Here is a 20615-nt window from a genome sequence, read left to right as displayed (position 1 = left end):
CGAAATCCTGTAGAAATCCCGTACGACGAAATCCGTCCAAATCCCGCCGAAATCACCCGTTCCCCCCGTCCAAATCCCGTCCGAAATCCCGTCCGAAATCCCGTCCGAAATCCCGTACGAAATCCCTCCGAAATCCCGTCCGAAATCCCGTCCGAAATCCCGTCCGAGATCCAGTCTGAAATCGCGTCTGAAATTTCGTCCAAAATCCCGTCCGAAATCCCGTCCGAAATCCCGTCCGAATCCCGTACGAAATCCCGTCCGAAATCCCGTCCGAAATCCCGTCCGAAATCCCGTCCGAAATCCCTTCTGAAATCCCGTACAAAATCGAATTACCGTACGAAATCCCGTACAAATCCTGTACGAAATCGAAATCCCGTCCGAAATCCCATCCGAAATCCCGTCCGAAATCCCGTCCGAAATCCCGCCCGAGATCCCGTCCGAATTCCCGTCCGAAATCCTGTACGAAATCCCGTACAAAATCCTGTACGAAATCCTGTCCGAAATCCCGTACGAAATCTAAAATCCCGTACGAAATCCCGTACGAAATTGAAATCCCGTACGAAATCGAAATCCCGTACGAAATCCCGTCCGAAATCCCGTCTGAATCTCGTCCAAAATCCCGTCCGAATAACGTCCGAAATCCCTTCCGAAATCCCATCCCGAAATCCCGTCCGAAATCCCGTACGAAATCCCGTCCGAAATCCCGTCCGAAATCCCGTCCGAAATCCCGTCTGAAATCCCGTACAAAATCGAAATCCCGTACGAAATCCCGTACAAAATCCCGTACGAAATCTAAATCCCGTCCGAAATCTAAATCACGTCCGAAATCCCCGTCCAAAACCAGTCCGAAATCCCTTCCGAAATCCCGAACGAAATCCCGTACGAAATCCTGTCCGAAATCCTGTACAAAATCGAAATCCCGTACGAAATCCCGTACGAAATCGAAATCCGGTACGAAATCGAAATCCCGTACGAAATCCCGTACGAAATCCCGTCCGAAATCCCGTCCGAAATCACGTCCGAAATCCGTCCGAAATCCCGTCCAAAATCCCGTCCGAAATCCCGTTCAAAATCGAAATCCTGTACGAATCCCGTACGAAATCGAATTCCCGTACGACATCCCGTACGAAATGGAAATCCCTACGAAATCCCATACGAAATCCCGTCCGAAATCTAAATCCCGTCCAAAAACCAGTCCAAAATCCCTTCCGAAATCCCGTACAAAATCCTGTACGAAATCCAGTCCGAAATCCTGTACAAAATCGTAATCCTGTACGAAATCCCGTACGAAATCTAAATCTCGTACGAAATCGAAATCCCGTACGAAATCCTGTACGAAATCCCGTACGAAATCCCGTCCGAAATCCCGTCCGAAATCGCGTCCGAAATCCCGTCCGAAATCCCGTCCGAAATACCGTCCGAAATCCCGTACAAAATCGATCCCGTACGAAATCCCGTACAAAATCGAAATCCCGTCGAAATCCCGTACGAAATCGAAATCCCGTACGAAATCCCATACGAAATCCTGTCCGAAATCTAAATCCCGTCCGATATCTAAATCCCGTCCGAATCCCGTCCGAAAACCCGTCCGAAAACCCGTACGAAATCCCTTACGAAATCCCTCACGAAATCCTGTACGAAATCCAGTCCGAAATCCCGTACAAAATCTAAATCCCGTAAGAAATCCCGTACAAAATCCCGTACGAAATCGAAATCCCATCCGAAATCCTGTCCTAAATCCCGTCCGAAATCCCATCCGAAATCCTGTCCTAAATCCCGTCCGAAATCACGTCCGAAATCCCGTCCAAAAACCATCCGAAATCCCTTCCGAAATCCCGTACAAATCCTGTACGAAATCCAGTCCGAAATCCAGTACAAAATCGAAATCCTGTACGAAATCCCGTACGAAATCCCGTACGAAATCGAAATCCCGTACGAAATCCTGTACGAAATCTAAATCCCGTCCGAAATCCCGTCCGAAATCCCGTCCGAAATCGCGTCAGAAATCCCGTACAAAATCGAAATCCCGTACGAAATCGAAATCCCGTACGAAATCCCTACGAAATCCCGTCCGAAATCTAAATCCCGTCCGATATCTAAATCCCGTCCGAATCCCGTCCGAAAACCCGTCCGAAAACCCGTACGAAATCCCTTACGAAATCCCTCACGAAATCCTGTACGAAATCCAGTCCGAGATCCCGTACAAAATCTAAATCCCGTAAGAAATCCCGTACAAAATCCCGTATGAAATCGAAATCCCATCCGAAATCCTGTCCGAAATCCCGTCCGAAATCCAGTCCGAAATGCCGTACAAAATCCCGTACGAAATCCCGTACGAAATCCTGTACAAAATCCAGTCCGAAATCCCATACAAATCGAAATCCTGTACGAAATCCCGTACGAAATCCCGTACGAAATCTAAATCCCGTACGAAATCCCGTACGAAATCGAAATCCCGTACGAATCGAATCCCGTACGAATCCCGTACAAAATCCCGTCCGAAATCCCGTCTGAAATCTCGTCCAAAATCCCGTCCGAAATCACGTCCGAAATCCCGTCCAAAATCCCGTCCGAAATCCCGTCCGAAATCCCGTACGAAATCCCATCCGAAATCCCATCCGAAATCCCGTCCGAAATCCCGTCCGAGATCCAGTCCGAAATCCCGTCTGAAATCCCGTCCGAAATCCCGCCCGAGATCCCGTCCGAATTCCCGTCCGAAATCCTGTACGAAATCCCGTACAAAATCCTGTACGAAATCCTGTCCGAAATCCCGTACGAAATCCCGTATGAAATCGAAATCCCGTACGAAATCGAAATCCCGTACGAAATCCCGTACAAAATCCCGTCCCAAATCCCGTCTGAAATCTCGATCAAAATCCCGTCCGAAATCACGTCCGAAATCCCGTCCGAAATCCCGTCCGAAATCCCGTCCGAAATCCCGTCCGATATCCAGTCCGAAATCGCGTCTGAAATTTCGTCCAAAATCCCGTCCGAAATCCCGTCCGAAATCCCGTCTGAAATCCTGTCCGAAATCCCGTACGAAACCCCGTCCGAAATCCCGTCCGAAATCCCGTCCGAAATCCCGTCCGAGATCCCGTCCGAATTCCCGTCCGAAATCCTGTACGAAATCCCGTACAAATCCTGTACGAAATCCTGTCCGAAATCCCGTACGAAATCTAAAATCCCGTACGAAATCCCGTACGAATCGAAATCCCGTACGAAATCGAATCCCGTACGAATCCCGTCCGAAATCCCGTCTGAAATCTCGATCAAAATCCCGTCCGAAATCACGTCCGAAATCCCGTCCGAAATCCCGTCCGAAATCCCCCGTCCGAAATCCCGTCCGAGATCCAGTCCGAAATCGCGTCTGAAATTTCGTCCAAATCCCGTCCGAATCCCGTCCGAAATCCCGTCTGAAATCCTGTCCGAAATCCCGTACGAACCCCGTCCGAAATCCCGTCCGAAATCCCGTCCGAAATCCCGTCCGAAATCCCGTCTGAAATCCCGTACAAAATCGAATTCCCGTACGAAATCCCGTACGAAATCCTGTACGAAATCAAAATCCCGTCCGAAATCCCATCCGAAATCCCGTCCGAAATCCCGTCCGAAATCCCGCCCGAGATCCCGTCCGAATTCCCGTCCGAAATCCTGTACGAAATCCCGTACAAAATCCTGTACGAAATCCTGTCCGAAATCCCGTACGAAATCTAAAATCCCGTACGAAATCCCGTACGAAATCGAAATCCCGTACGAAATCGAAATCCCGTACGAAATCCCGTCCGAAATCCCGTCTGAAATCTCGTCCAAAATCCCGTCCGAAATCACGTCCGAAATCCCGTCCGAATCCCGTCCGAAATCCCGTCCGAAATCCCGTACGAAATCCCGTCCGAAATCCCGTCCGAATCCCGTCCGAAATCCCGTCTGAAATCCCGTACAAATCGAAATCCCGTACGAAATCCCGTACAAAATCCCGTACGAAATCTAAATCCCGTCCGAAATCTAAATCACGTCCGAAATCCCGTCCAAAAACCAGTCCGAAATCCCTTCCGAAATCCCGAACGAAATCCCGTACGAAATCCAGTCCGAAATCCTGTACAAATCGAAATCCCGTACGAAATCCCGTACGAAATCGAAATCCCGTACAAAATCGAAATCCCGTACGAATCCCGTACGAAATCCCGTCCGAAATCCCGTCCGAAATCACGTCCGAAATCCCGTCCGAAATCCCGTCCAAAATCCCGTCCGAAATCCCTTCATAATCGAAATCCTGTACGAAATCCCGTACGAAATCGAAATCCCGTACGACATCCCGTACGAAATCGAAATCCCGTACGAAACCCATACGAAATCCCGTCCGAAATCTAAATCCCGTCTGAAATCTAATCCCGTCCGAATCCCGTCCAAAACCAGTCCGAAATCCCTTCCGAATCCCGTACAAAATCCTGTACGAAATCCAGTCCAAAATCCTGTACAAAATCGTAATCCTGTACGAAATCCCGTACGAAATCTAAATCCCGTACGAAATCCCATACGAAATCCCGTCCGAAATCTAAATCCCGTCCGAATCTAAATTCCGTCCGAAATCCCGTCCGAAAACCCGTCCGAAAACCCTACGAAATCCCTTACGAAATCCCTCACGAAATCCGTACGAAATCCAGTCCGAAATCCCGTACAAAATCTAAATCCCGTAAGAAATCCCGTACAAAATCCAGTACGAAATCGAAATCCCATCCGAAATCCTGTCCTAAATCCCGTCCGAAATCCCGTCCGAAATCCCGTAAGAAATCCCGTATGAAATCCCGTACGAAATCCTGTACGAAATCCAGTCCGAAATCCAGTACAAAATCGAAATCCTGTACAAATCCCGTACGAAATCCCGTACGAAATCGAAATCCCGTACGAAATCCTGTACGAAATCTAAATCCCGTCCGAAATCCCGTCCGAGATCCAGTCCGAAATCGCGTCTGAAATCTCGTCCAAAATGCCGTCCGAATCCCTCCAAATCCCGTCCGAAATCCCGTCCGAAATCCCGTCCGAAATCCCGTCCGAATCCCGTCTAAATCCCGTACAAAATCGAATTCCCGTACTAAATCCCGTACGAAATCCCATACGAAATCGAAATCCCGTCCGAAATCCTATCCAAAATCCCGTCCGAAATCCCGTCCGAAATCCCGCCCAGATCCCGTCCGAATTCCCGTCCGAAATCCTGTACGAAATCCCGTACAAAATCCTGTACGAAATCCTGTCCGAAATCCCGTACGAAATCTAAATCCCGTACAAAATCCCGTACGAAATCGAAATCCCGTACGAAATCGAAATCCCTTACGAAATCCCGTCCGAAATCCCGTCCGAAATCCCGTCCGAAATCGCGTCCGAAATCCCGTACAAATCCTGTACGAAATCCTGTCCGAAATCCCGTACGAAATCAAATCCGTACAAATCCCGTACGAAATCGAAATCCGTACAAAATCGAAATCCCGTACGAAATCCCGTACGAAATCGAATCCGTCCGAAATCCCGTACGAAATCAAAATCCCGTACGAAATCGAAATCCCATCCGAATCCTGTCCGAAATCCCGTCCGAAATCCCTCCGAAATCCCGTACGAATCCCGTATGAAATCGAAATCCCATACGAAATCCCGTCCGAAATCTAAATCCTGTCCGAAATCTAAATCCCGTCCGAAATCCCGTCCAAAAACCAGTCCGAATCCCTTCCGAATTCCCGTACGAAATCCTGTACGAAATCCAGTCCGAAATCCCGTACAAACAAAATCCTATACGAAATCCCGTACGAAATCGAAATCCCGTACGAAATCCGTAGGAAATCGAAATCCCGTCCGAAATCCCATACGAAATTCCATCCGAAATCCCATCCGAAATCCTGTCCGAAATCCCTCCGAAATCCCGTCCGAAATCCCGTACGAAATCCCGTACGAAATCCCGTACGAAATCCTGTACGAATCCAGTCCGAAATCCCGTACAATCGAAATCCTGTACGAAATCCCGTACGAAATCGAAATCCCGTACGAAATCCCGTACAAATCCCGTCCGAAATCCCGTCTGAAATCTCGATCAAAATCCCGTCCAAATCACTCCGAAATCCCGTCCGAAATCCCGTCCGAATCCCGTACGAAATCCCGTCCGAAATCCCGTCCGAAATCCCGTCCGAAATCCCGTCCGAGATCCAGTCCGAATCGCGTCTGAAATTTCGTCCAAAATCCCGTCCGAAATCCCGTCTGAAATCTCGATCAAATCCCGTCCGAATCCCGTCCGAAATCCCGTCCGAAATCCCGTCCGAAATCCCGTACGAAACCCCGTCCGAAATCCCGTCCGAAATCCCGTCCGAAATCCCGTCCGAAATCCCGTCTGAAATCCCGTACAAAATCGAATTCCCTACGAAATCCCGTACGAAATCGTGTACGAAATCGAAATCCCTCCGAAATCCCATCCGAAATCCCGTCCGAAATCCCGTCCGAAATCCCGTCCGAAATCCCGTACGAAATCCCGTACGAAATCCCGTACGAAATCCTGTACGAAATCCAGTCCGAATCCCGTACAAATCGAAATCCTGTACGAAATCCCGTACGAAATCGAATTCCCGTACGACATCCCGTACGAAATCGAAATCCCGTACGAAATCCCGTACAAAATCCCGTCCGAAATCCCGTCTGAAATCTCGATCAAATCCCGTCCGAAATCACGTCCGAAATCCCGTCCGAAATCCCCGTCCGAAATCCCGTACGAAATCCCTCCGAAATCCCGTCCGAATCCCGTCCGAAATCCCGTCCGAGATCCAGTCCGAAATCCCGTACGAAACCCCGTCCGAAATCCCCCGAAATCCCGTCCGAAATCCCGTCCGAAATCCCGTCCGAAATCCCGTACGAAATCCCGTCCGAAATCCCGTCCGAAATCCCGTACGAAATCCCGTCCGAAATCCCTCCGAAATCCCGTCCGAAATCCCGTCCGAGATCCATCCGAAATCGCGTCAAATTTCGTCCAAAATCCCGTCCGAAATCCCGTCTGAAATCTCGATCAAAAATCCCGTCCGAAATCCCGTCCGAAATCCCGTCCGAAATCCCGTCCGAAATCCCGTACGAAACCCCGTCCGAAATCCCGTCCGAAATCCCGTCCGAAATCCCCGTCCAAAATCCCGTCTGAAATCCCGTACAAATCGAATTCCCGTACGAAATCCCGTACGAAATCGTGTACGAAATCGAAATCCTGTCCGAAATCCCATCCGAAATCCCGTCCGAAATCCCGTCCGAAATCCCGTCCGAAATCCCTCCGAAATCCCGTACGAAATCCCGTACGAAATCCCGTACGAAATCCTGTACGAAATCCAGTCCGAAATCCCTACAAAATCGAAATCCTGTACGAAATCCCGTACGAAATCGAATCCCGTACGAATCCCGTACAAAATCCCGTCCGAAATCCCGTCTGAAATCTCGATCAAATCCCGTCCGAAATCACGTCCGAAATCCCGTTCCGAATCCGTCCGAAATCCCGTACGAAATCCCGTCCGAAATCCCGTCCGAATCCCGTCCGAAATCCTCCGAGATCCAGTCCGAAATCCCGTACGAAACCCCGTCCGAAATCCCGTCCGAAATCCCGTCCGAAATCCCGTCCGAATCCCGTCCGAAATCCCGTACGAAATCCCGTCCGAAATCCCGTCCGAAATCCCGTCCGAAATCCCGTCCGAGATCCAGTCCGAAATCGCGTCTGAAATTTCGTCCAAAATCCCATCCGAATCCCGTCTGAAATCTCGATCAAAATCCCGTCCGAAATCCCGTCCGAATCCCGTCCGAAATCCCGTCCGAAATCCCGTACGAAACCCCGTCCGAATCCCGTCCGAAATCCCGTCCGAAATCCCGTCCGAAATCCCTCTGAAATCCCGTACAAAATCGAATTCCCGTACGAAATCCCGTACGAATCCTGTACGAAATCGAAATCCCGTCCGAAATCCCATCCGAATCCTGTCCGAAATCCCGTCCGAAACCCCCCCGAGATCCCGTCCGAATTCCCGTCCGAAATCCTGTACGAAATCCGTACAAAATCCTGTACGAAATCCTGTCCGAAATCCCGTACGAAATCTAAAATCCCGTACGAAATCCCGTACGAAATTGAAATCCCTGTACGAAATCGAAATCCTGTACGAAATCCCGTACGAAATCCCGTCCGAAACTCCCGTCCGAAATCCCGTCCGAAATCCCGTCTGAATTCCCGTACAAATCGAAATCCCGTACGAAATCCCGTACGAATATCCAGTACGAAATCTAAATCCCGTCCGAATCTAAATCCGTCCGAAATCCCGTCCAAAAACCAGTCCGAAATCCCTTCCGAAATCCCGAACGAAATCCCGTACGAAATCCAGTCCGAAATCCTGTACAAAATCGAAATCCCGTACGAAATCCCGTACGAAATCGAAATCCCGTACGAAATCGAAATCCCGTACGAAATCCCGTCGAAATCCCGTCCGAAATCCCGTCCGAAATCACGTCCGAAATCACGTCCGAAATCCCGTCCAAAATCCCGTCCGAAATCCCGTACAAAATCGAAATCCTGTATGAAATCCCGTACGAAATCGAAATCCCGTACGAAATCCTGTACGAAATCCCGTACGAAATCCCGTCCGAAATCCCGTCCGAAATCGCGTCCGAAATCCCGTCCGAAATCCCGTCCGAAATCCTCCGAATCCCGTACAACGAAATCCCGTACGAAATCCCGTACAAAATCGAAATCCCGTACGAAATCCCGTACGAAATCGAAATCCCGTACGAAATCCCATACGAAATCCTGTCCGAAATCTAAATCCCGTCCGAAATCTAAATCCCGTCCGAAATCCCGTCCAAAAACCAGTCCGAAATCCCTTCCGAAATCCCGTACGAAATCCTGTACGAAATCCAGTCCGAAATCCTGTACAAATCGTAATCCCGTACGAAATCCCGTACGAAATCGAAATCCCGTACGAAATCGAAATCCCGTACGAAATCCTGTACGAAATCCCGTACGAAATCCCGTCCGAAATCCCGTCCGAAATCGCGTCCGAAATCCCGTCCGAAATCCCGTCCGAAATCCCTACAAAATCGAAATCCCGTACGAAATCCCGTCCGAAATCTAAATCCCGTCCGATATCTAAATCCCGTCCGAAATCCCGTCCGAAAACCCGTCCGAAAACCCGTACGAAATCCCTTACGAAATCCCTCACGAAATCCTGTACGAAATCCAGTCCGAAATCCCGTACAAATCTAAATCCGTAAGAAATCCCGTACAAAATCCCGTACGAAATCGAAAATCCCATCCGAAATCCGTCCGAAATCCCGTCCGAAATCCCGTCCGAAATCCCGTACGAAATCCCGTACGAAATCCCGTACAAATCCTGTACGAAATCCAGTTCCGAAATCCAGTACAAAATCGAAATCCTGTACGAAATCCCGTACGAAATCCCGTACGAAATCGAAATCCCGTACGAAATCCTGTACGAAATCGAAATCCCGTCCGAAATCCCGTCCGAAATCCTGTCCGAGATCCAGTCCGAAATCGCGTCTGAAATCTCGTCCAAATCCCGTCCGAAATCCCGTCCGAAATCCCGTCCGAAATCCCGTCCGAAATCCCGTCCGAAATCCCGTCGAAATCCTGTCCGAAATCCGGTCTAAAATCCCGTACAAAAACTCGAATTCCGTACGAATACCCGTACGAAATCCCCGTACGAAATCGAAATCCCGTCCGAAATCCCATATCGAAATCCCGTCCGAATCCCGTCCGAAATCCCCCGCCCGAGATCCCGTCCGAATTCCCGTCCGAAATCCTGTACGAAATCCCGTACAAAAATCCTGTACAAAATCCTGTCCGAAATCCCGTACGAAATCTAAATCCGTACCAAACCCGTACGAAATCGAATCCCGTACGAAATCGAAATCCATAACGAAATCCAGTCCGAAATCCCGTCCGAAATCGCGTCAGAAATCCCGTCGAAATCTTGTCGAAATCCCGTCGAAAGTCTCGTACAAAATCGAATATCCCGTACAAATCCCGTACGAAATCGAAATCCCGTCCGAAAATCCCGTACGAGAATCGAAATCCCAGTACGAAATCCCGTATGAAATCGAATCCCATCCGAATCCTGTCCAGAAATCCCGTCCGAAAGTCCCGTCCGAAATCCCGTACGAATCCCGTATGAAATCGAAATCCCATACGAAATCTCGTCCGAATCTAAATCCTGTCGAAATCTAAATCCCGTCCGAAATCCCGTCCAAAAACCAGTCCGAAATCCCTTCCGAATTCCCGTACGAAATCCTGTACGAAATCCAGTCCGAAATACTGTACAAAATCGAAATCCCGTACGAAATCGAAATCCCGTACGAAATCGAAATCCCGTCCGAAATCCCGTCCGAAATCGCGTCCGAAATCTCGTCCGAAATCCCGTCCGAAATCCCGTCCGAAATCCCGTACAAATCGAAATCCTGTACGAAATCCCGTACGAAATCGAATCCCGTACGAAATCCCGTACAAAATCGAAATCCTGTACGAAATCCAGTCCGAAATCCCGTACAAATCGAAATCCTGTACGAAATCCCGTCCGAAATCCCGTACAAAATCGAAATCCCGTACAACATCCCGTACGAAATCGAAATCCCGTACGAAATCCCGTAGGAAATCGAAATCCCGTCCGAAATCCAATACGAAATTCCGTCCGAAATCCCATCCGAAATCCTGTCCGAAATCCCGTCCGAAATCCCGTCTGAAATCCCGTACGAAATCCCGTACGAAATCCCGTACGAAATCCTGTCCGAAATCCGGTCTAAAATCCCGTACAAAATCGAATTCCCGATCCCGTACGAAATCCGTACGAAATCCCGTACGAAATCGATCCCGTCCGAAATCCCATCCGAAATCCCGTCCGAAATCCCGTCCGAAATCCGCCCGAGATCCCGTCCGAATTCCCGTCCGAAATCCTGTACGAAATCCCGTACAAAATCCTGTACAAAATCCTGTCCGAAATCCCGTACGAAATCTAAATCCCGTACAAATCCCGTACGAAATCGAAATCCCGTACGAAATCGAAATCCCATACGAAATCCCGTCCGAAATCCGTCCTGAAATCGCGTCCGAAATCCCGTACGAAATCTTGTCCGAAATCCCGTCCGAAATCTCGTACAAAATCGAAATCCCGTACGAAATCCCGTACGAAATCGAAATCCCGTCCGAAATCCCGTACGAAATCGAAATCCCGTACGAAATCCCGTATGAAATCGAAATCCCATCCGAAATCCTGTCCGAAATCCCGTCCGAAATCCCGTCCGAAATCCCGTACGAAATCCCGTATGAAATCGAAATCCCATACGAAATCTCGTCCGAAATCTAAATCCTGTCCGAAATCTAAATCCCGTCCGAAATCCCGTCCAAAAACCAGTCCGAAATCCTTCCGAATTCCCGTAAAATCCTGTACGAAATCCAGTCCGAAATACTGTACACAAATCGAAATCCCGTACGAAATCGAAATCCCGTACGAAATCGAAATCCCGTCCGAAATCCCGTCCGAAATCGCGTCCGAAATCTCGTCCGAAATCCCGTCCGAAATCCCGTCCGAAATCCGTACAAAATCGAAATCCTGTACGAAATCCCGTACGAAATCGAAATCCCGTACGAAATCCCGTACAAAATCGAAATCCTGTACGAAATCCAGTCCGAAATCCCGTACAAAATCGAAATCCTGTACGAAATCCCGTCCGAAATCCCGTACAAAATCGAAATCCCGTACAACATCCCGTACGAAATCGAAATCCCGTACGAAATCCCGTAGGAAATCGAAATCCCGTCCGAAATCCAATACGAAATTCCGTCCGAAATCCCATCCGAAATCCTGTCCGAAATCCGTCCGAAATCCCGTCTGAAATCCCGTACGAAATCCCGTACGAAATCCCGTACGAAATCTCGTCCGAAATCCGTCCGAAATCCCGTACGAAATCCCATACGAAATCGAAATCCCGTACGAAATCCCGTACAAAATCGAAATTTGTACGAAATCCAGTCCGAAATCCCGTACAAATCGAAATCCTGTACGAAATCCCGTCCGAAATCCCGTACAAAATCGAAATCCCGTACAACATCCCGTACAAAATCAAAATCCCGTACGAAATCCCGTAGGAAATCGAAATCCCGTCCGAAATCCCATACGAAATTCCGTCCGAATCCCATCCGAAATCCTGTCCGAAATCCCGTCCGAAATCCCGTCCGAAATCCCGTACAAAATCCCGTACGAAATCCCGTACGAAATCCTGTACGAAATCCAGTCCGAAATCCCGTACAAAATCGAAATCCTATACGAAATCCCGTACGAAATCGAAATCCCGTACGAAATCCCGTAGGAAATCGAAATCCCCGTCAAATCCCATACGAAATTCCGTCCGAAATCCCATCCGAAATCCTGTCCGAAATCCCGTCCGAAATCCCGTCCGAAATCCCGTACGAAATCCCGTACGAAATCCCGTACGAAATCCTGTACGAAATCCAGTCCGAAATCCCCGTACAAATCGAAATCCTGTACGAAATCCCGTACGACATCCCGTACGAAATCGAAATCCCTTACGAAATCCCATACGAAATCCCGTCCGAAATCTAAATCCCGTCCGAATCTAAATCCCGTCCGAAATCCCGTCCAAAACCAGTCCGAAATCCCTTCCGAAATCCCGTATGAAATCCTGTACGAAATCCAGTCCGAAATCCTGTACAAATCGTAATCCCGTACGAAATCCCATACAAAATCGAAATCCCGTACGAATCGAAATCCTGTACGAATCCGGTACGAAATCCCGTACGAAATCGTAATCCCGTACGAAATCCATCCGAAATCGAAATCCCGTACGAAATCGAAATCCCGTACAACTCCCGTACGAAATCTAATCCCGTACGAAATCCCATACGAAATCCCGTCCGAAATCTAAATCCCGTCCGAATCTAAATCCCGTCCGAAATCCCGTCCAAAAACCAGTTCCGAAATCCCTTCCGAAATCCCGTACGAATCCTGTACGAAATCCAGTCCGAATCCTGTACAAAATCGTAATCCCGTACGAAACCCATACGAAATCGAAATCCCGTACAGAAATCGAAATCCTGTACGAAATCCTGTACGAAATCCCGTACGAAATCCCGTCCGAAATCCCGTCCGAAATCGCGTCCGAAATCCCGTCCGAAATCCCGTCCGAAATCCCGTCCGAAATCCCGTACAAAATCGAAATCCCGTACGAAATCCCGTCCGAAATCTAAATCCCGTCCGATATCTAAATCCCGTCCGAAATCCCATCCGAAATCCCGTCCGAAAACCCGTACGAAATCCCTTACGAAATCCCTCACGAAATCCTGTACGAAATCCAGTCCGAAATCCCGTACAAAATCTAAATCCCGTAAGAATCCCGTACAAAATCCCGTACGAAATCGAAATCCCATCCGAATCCTGTCCGAAATCCCGTCCGAAATCCCATCCGAAATCCCGTACGAATCCGTACGAAATCCTGTACAAAATCCAGTCCGAAATCCAGTACAAAATCGAAATCCTGTACGAAATCCCGTACGAAATCCCGTACGAAATCGAAATCCCGTCCGAAATCCCATCCGAAATCCCGTCCGAGATCCAGTCCGAAATCGCTCTGAAATCTCGTCCAAAATCCCGTCCGAAATCCCGTCCGAAATCCCGTCCGAAATCCCGTCCGAAATCCCGTACGAAATCCCGTCCGAAATCCCGTCCGAAATCTCGTCCGAAATCCCGTCTGAAATCCCGTACAAAATCGAATTCCCGTACGAAATCCCGTACGAAATCCCGTACGAAATCGAAATCCCGTCCGAAATCCATCCGAAATCCCGTCCGAAATCCCGTCCGAAATCCCGCCCGAGATCCCGTCCGAAATCCGGTCCGAAATCCACCCGAGATCCCGTCCGAATTCCCGTCCGAATCCTGTACGAAATCCCGTACAAAATCCTGTACAAATCCTGTCCGAAATCCCGTACGAAATCTAAATCCCGTACAAAATCCCGTACGAAATCGAAATCCCGTACGAAATTGAAATCCCGTACGAAATCCCGTACGAAATCCCGTCCGAAATCCCGTCCGAAATCGCGTCCAAATCCCTACGAAATCTTGTCCGAAATCCTGTCCGAAATCCCGTACAAAATCGAAATCCCGTACGAAATCCCGTACGAAATCGAATCCCGTCCGAAATCCCGTACGAAATAGAAATCCCGTACGAAATCCCGTACAAATCGAAATCCCATCCGAAATCCCGTATGAAATCGAAATCCCATACGAAATCCCGTCCGAAATCTAAATCCCGTCCAAATCTAAATCCCGTCCGAAATCCCGTCCAAAACCAGTCCGAATCCCTTCCGAATTCCGTACCGAAATCCTGTACGAATCCAGTCCGAATACTGTACAAATCGAAATCCCGTACGAAATCGAAATCCCGTACGAAATCGAAATCCCGTACGAAATCCCGTACTAATCCCGTCCAAAATCCCGTCCGAAATCGCGTCCGAAATCTCGTCCGAAATCCCGTCCGAAATCCCGTCCGAAATCCCGTACAAAATCGAAATCCCGTACGAAATCCCGTACGAAATCGAAATCCCGTACGAAATCCCGTACAAATCGAAATCCTGTACGAAATCCAGTCCGAAATCCCGTACAAAATCTAAATCCCGTAAGAAATCCCGTACAAAATCCGTACGAAATCGAAATCCCATCCGAAATCCTGTCCGAAATCCCGTCCGAAATCCCGTCCGAATCCGTACGAAATCCCGTACGAAATCCCGTACAAAATCCTGTACGAAAGTCCAGTCGAAATCCAGTACAAAATCGAAATCCTGTACGAAATCCCGTACGAAATCCCGTACGAAATCGAAATCCCGTACGAAATCCTGTACGAAATCGAAATCCCGTCCGAAGTCCCGTCCGAAATCCCGTCCGAGATCCAGTCCGAAATCGCGTCTGAAATCTCGTCCAAATCCCGTCCGAAATCCCGTCCGAAATCCCGTCTGAAATCCCGTCCGAAATCCCGTCCGAAATCCCGTCCGAAATCCCGTCCGAAATCCTGTCCGAAATCCGGTCTAAAATCCCGTACAAAATCGAATTCCCGTACGAAATCCCGTACGAAATCCCGTACGAAATCGAAATCCCGTCCGAAATCCCATCCGAAATCCCGTCCGAAATCCCGTCCGAAATCCCGCCCGAGATCCCGTCCGAATTCCCGTCCGAAATCCTGTACGAAATCCCGTACAAAATCCTGTACAAAATCCTGTCCGAAATCCCGTACGAAATCTAAATCCCGTACAAAATCCCGTACGAAATCGAAATCCCGTACGAAATCGAAATCCCATACGAAATCCCGTCCGAAATCCCGTCCGAAATCGCGTCCGAAATCCCGTACGAAATCTTGTCCGAAATCCCGTCCGAAATCTCGTACAAATCGAAATCCCGTACGAAATCCCGTACGAAATCGAAATCCCGTCCGAAATCCCGTACGAAATCGAATCCCGTACGAAATCCCGTATGAAATCGAAATCCCATCCGAAATCCTGTCCGAAATTCCGTCCGAAATCCCGTCCGAAATCCCGTACGAAATCCCGTATGAAATCGAAATCCCATACGAAATCCCGTCCGAAATCTAAATCCTGTCCGAAATCTAAATCCGTCCGAAATCCCGTCCAAAACCAGTCCGAAATCCCTTCCGAATTCCCGTACAAATCCTGTACGAAATCCAGTCCGAAATACTGTACAAAATCGAAATCCCGTACGAAATCGAAATCCCGTACGAAATCGAAATCCCGTCCGAAATCCCGTTCGAAATCGCGTCCGAAATCTCGTCCGAAATCCCGTCCGAAATCCCGTCCGAAATCCCGTACAAAATCGAAATCCTGTACGAAATCCCGTACGAAATCGAAATCCCGTACGAAATCCGTACAAAATCGAAATCCTGTACGAAATCCGTCCGAAATCCCGTACAAAATCGAAATCCTGTACGAAATCCCGTCCGAAATCCCGTACAAAATCGAAATCCCGTACAACATCCCGTACGAAATCGAATCCCGTACGAAATCCCGTAGGAATCGAAATCCCGTCCGAAATCCAATACGAAATTCCGTCCGAAATCCCATCCGAATCCTGTCCGAAATCCGTCCGAAATCCCGTCTGAAATCCCGTACGAAATCCCGTACGAAATCCCGTACGAAATCCTGTACGAAATCCAGTCCGAAATACTGTACAAAATCGAAATCCCGTACGAAATCGAAATCTCGTACGAAATCGAAATCCCGTACGAAATCCCGTACGAAATCCCGTCCGAATCCCGTCCGAAATCGCGTCCGAAATCTCGTCCGAAATCCCCTCCGAAATCCCGTACGAAATCCCATACGAAATCGAAATCCCGTACGAAATCCCTACAAAATCGAAATTTTGTACGAAATCCAGTCCGAAATCCCGTACAAAATCGAAATCCTGTACGAAATCCCATCCGAAATCCCGTACAAAATCGAAATCCGTACAACATCCCGTACGAAATCAAAATCCCGTACGAAATCCCGTAGGAAATCGAAATCCCGTCCGAAATCCCATACGAAATTCCGTCCGAAATCCCATCCGAAATCCTGTCCGAAATCCCGTCCGAAATCCCGTCCGAAATCCGTACGAAATCCCGTACGAAATCCCGTACGAAATCCTGTACGAAATCCAGTCCGAAATCCCGTACAAAATCGAAATCCTATACGAAATCCCGTACGAAATCGAAATCCCGTACGAAATCCCCGTAGGAAATCGAAATCCGTCCGAAATCCCATACGAAATTCCGTCCGAAATCCCATCCGAAATCCTGTCCGAAATCCCGTCCGAAATCCCGTCCGAAATCCCCGTACGAAATCCCGTACGAAATCCCGTACGAAATCCTGTACGAAATCCAGTCCGAAATCCCGTACAAAATCGAAATCCTGTACGAAATCCCGTACGACATCCCGTACGAAATCGAAATCCCTTACGAAATCCCATACGAAATCCCGTCCGAAATCTAAATCCCGTCCGAAATCTAAATCCCGTCCGAAATCCCGTCCAAAAACCAGTCCGAAATCCCTTCCGAAATCCCGTACGAAATCCTGTACGAAATCCAGTCCGAAATCCTGTACCAAAATCGTAATCCCGTACGAAATCCCATACAAAATCGAAATCCCGTACGAAATCGAAATCCTGTACGAAATCCGGTACGAAATCCCGTACGAAATCGTAATCCCGTACGAAATCCCATACGAAATCGAAATCCCGTACGAAATCGAAATCCCGTACGACATCCCGTACGAAATCGAAATCCCGTACGAAATCCCATACGAAATCCCGTCCGAAATCTAAATCCCGTCCGAAATCTAAAGCCCGTCCGAAATCCCGTCCAAAAACCAGTCCGAAATCCCTTCCGAAATCCCGTACGAAATCCTGTACGAAATCCAGTCCGAAATCCTGTACAAAATCGTAATCCCGTACGAAATCCCATACGAAATCGAAATCCCGTACGAAATCGAAATCCTGTACGAAATCCTGTACGAAATCCCGTACGAAATCCCGTCCGAAATCCCGTCCGAAATCGCGTCCGAAATCCCGTCCGAAATCCCGTCCGAAATCCCGTCCGAAATCCCGTACAAAATCGAAATCCCGTACGAAATCCCGTCCGAAATCTAAATCCCGTCCGATATCTAAATCCCGTCCCGAAATCCCGTCCGAAAACCCGTCCGAAAACCCGTACGAAATCCCTACGAAATCCTCACGAAATCCTGTACGAAATCCAGTCCGAAATCCCGTACAAAATCTAAATCCGTAGAAATCCCGTACAAAATCCCGTAGGAAATCGAAATCCCATCCGAAATCCTGTCCGAAATCCCGTCCGAAATCCCATCCGAAATCCCGTACGAAATCCCGTACGAAATCCTGTACGAAATCCAGTCCGAAATCCAGTACAAAATCGAAATCCTGTACGAAATCCCGTACGAAATCCCGTACGAAATCGAAATCCCGTCCGAAAATCCCATCCGAAATCCCGTCCGAGATCCAGTCCGAAATCGCGTCTGAAATCTCGTCCAAAATCCCGTCCGAAATCCCGTCCGAAATCCCGTCCGAAATCCCGTCCGAAATCCCGTACGAAATCCCGTCCGAAATCCCGTCCGAAATCTCGTCCGAAATCCCGTCTGAAATCCGTACAAATCGAATTCCCGTACGAAATCCCGTACGAAATCCCGTACGAAATCGAAATCCCGTCCGAAATCCCATCCGAAATCCCGTCCGAAATCCCGTCCGAAATCCCGCCCGAGATCCCGTCCAAAATCCCGTCCGAAATCCCCCCGAGATCCCGTCCGAATTCCCGTCCGAAATCCTGTACGAAATCCCGTACAAAATCCTGTACAAAATCCTGTCCGAAATCCCGTACGAAATCTAAATCCAGTACAAAATCCCGTACGAAATCGAAATCCCGTACGAAATTGAAATCCCGTACGAAATCCCGTACGAAATCCCGTCCGAAATCCCGTCCAAATCGCGTCCAAAATCCCGTACGAAATCTTGTCCGAAATCCTGTCCGAAATCCCGTACAAAATCGAAATCCCGTACGAAATCCCGTACGAAATCGAAATCCCGTCCGAAATCCCGTACGAAATAGAAATCCCGTACGAAATCCCGTACAAAATCGAAATCCCATCCGAAATCCTGTACGAAATCCCGTCCGAAATCCCGTATGAAATCGAAATCCCATACGAAATCCCGTCCGAAATCTAAATCCCGTCCAAAATCTAAATCCCGTCCGAAATCCCGTCCAAAAACCAGTCCGAATCCCTTCCGAATTCCCGTACGAAATCCTGTACGAAATCCAGTCCGAAATACTGTACAAAATCGAAATCCCATACGAAATCGAAATCCCGTACAAATCGAAATCCCGTACGAAATCCCGTACTAAATCCCGTCCAAAATCCCGTCCGAAATCGCGTCCGAAATCTCGTCCGAAATCCCGTCCGAAATCCCGTCCGAAATCCCGTACAAATCGAAATCCCGTACGAAATCCCGTACGAAATCGAAATCCCGTACGAAATCCCGTACAAAATCGAAATCCTGTACGAAATCCAGTCCGAAATCCCGTACAAAATCGAAATCCCGTACGAAATCCAGTCCGAAATCCCGTCCGAAATCCCTATGAAATCGAAATCCCATACGAAATCCCGTCCAAAATCTAAATCCGTCCAAAATCTAAATCCCGTCCGAAATCCCGTCCAAAAACCAGTCCGAAATCCCTTCCGAATTCCCGTACGAAATCCTGTACGAAATCCAGTCCGAAATACTGTACAAAATCGAAATCCCTACGAAATCGAATCCGTCGACGAAATCGAAATCCCGTACGAATCCCGTACTAAATCCCGTCCAAAATCCCGTCCGAAATCGCGTCCGAAATCTCGTCCGAAATCCCGTCCGAATCCCGTCCGAAATCCCGTACAAAATCGAAATCCCGTACGAAATCCCGTACGAAATCGAAATCCCGTACGAAATCCCGTACAAAATCGAAATCCTGTACGAAATCCAGTCCGAAATCCCGTACAAATCGAAATCCCGTACGAAATCGAAATCCCGTACAACATCCCGTACAAAATCGAATCCCGTACGAAATCCCGTAGGAAATCGAATCCCGTCCGAAATCCAATACGAATTCCGTCCGAAATCCCATCCGAAATCCTGTCCGAAATCCAGTACGAAATCCCGTACGAAATCCCGTCGAAATCCTGTACGAAATCCAGTCCGAAATCCCGTACAAAATCGAATCCTATACGATATCCCGTACGAAATCCCTACGAAATCGAAATCCCGTACGAATCCTGGGTACCGGGGGCGAGGACACCGCTGCAGTTTGTGAGCCCGAGACGGCTGAAGAAGGCATCGAGCAGCCGGGCCGGATGCATCCTTACCGCAGCATCGGGATGGAGGGGAGCCGTCAACAGAAGGACTGAGGCTGGCTCACGCGAGGCTGGCGGACTGCTGTACGCTGCTGCCGCCACGCTGGAACAGATCACACGGCTGGGGGCTGGTGGACCGCCACGGGCGACGACAGCCGACGACCGGTGCGCTTTCCCGCCATTTCGACGGGGCCCGACTTCGAATCTCCCGCCATCGCCACAGCAGCTGCTGAGGGTGGCCGGCCTGAACCTCGGGTCCGACGTCGGCCGTACAGTGGCTGCCGCGTCATCACCGGCGGACAGAGCATCACCACTGGTGCGACCGGCGATGCCATCCGTCGTTCGCGCCGAAGCCCAGCCGAGTGACGGGGACAACGGTGAGCGAGCTTCCACGCGGCCGCTGCGCTGCACCAACGGCTACCTCCACTCAAGGAGTTTGTGTGCGAGGATGGCGACTGGGCGGCTTCCAGCGGCGCTTCCTCGCACACCAGGAGATGGCGCAGTGGACAGATGCCGAGGCTCTCCGCGCGCTGCCGGCGCTCCTCGACAGCGACGCCCTCGCCACTCTTACATCGGCGCCGAAGGACAAACGCTCCACGCTACAGATGGTGCTGCAGTTGCTGGCTGCAGTCTACGGACCGTCGTCGGACTGCAGGCAGCTCTT

The sequence above is a fragment of the Lethenteron reissneri genome, unplaced genomic scaffold (genome assembly GCF_015708825.2).
Source record: "Lethenteron reissneri isolate LAM-NWPU_2019-01 unplaced genomic scaffold, ASM1570882v1 scaffold_1639, whole genome shotgun sequence".
In the NCBI taxonomy this organism is placed as follows: domain Eukaryota; kingdom Metazoa; phylum Chordata; class Hyperoartia; order Petromyzontiformes; family Petromyzontidae; genus Lethenteron; species Lethenteron reissneri.
This window is presented reverse-complemented; position numbering follows the sequence as displayed.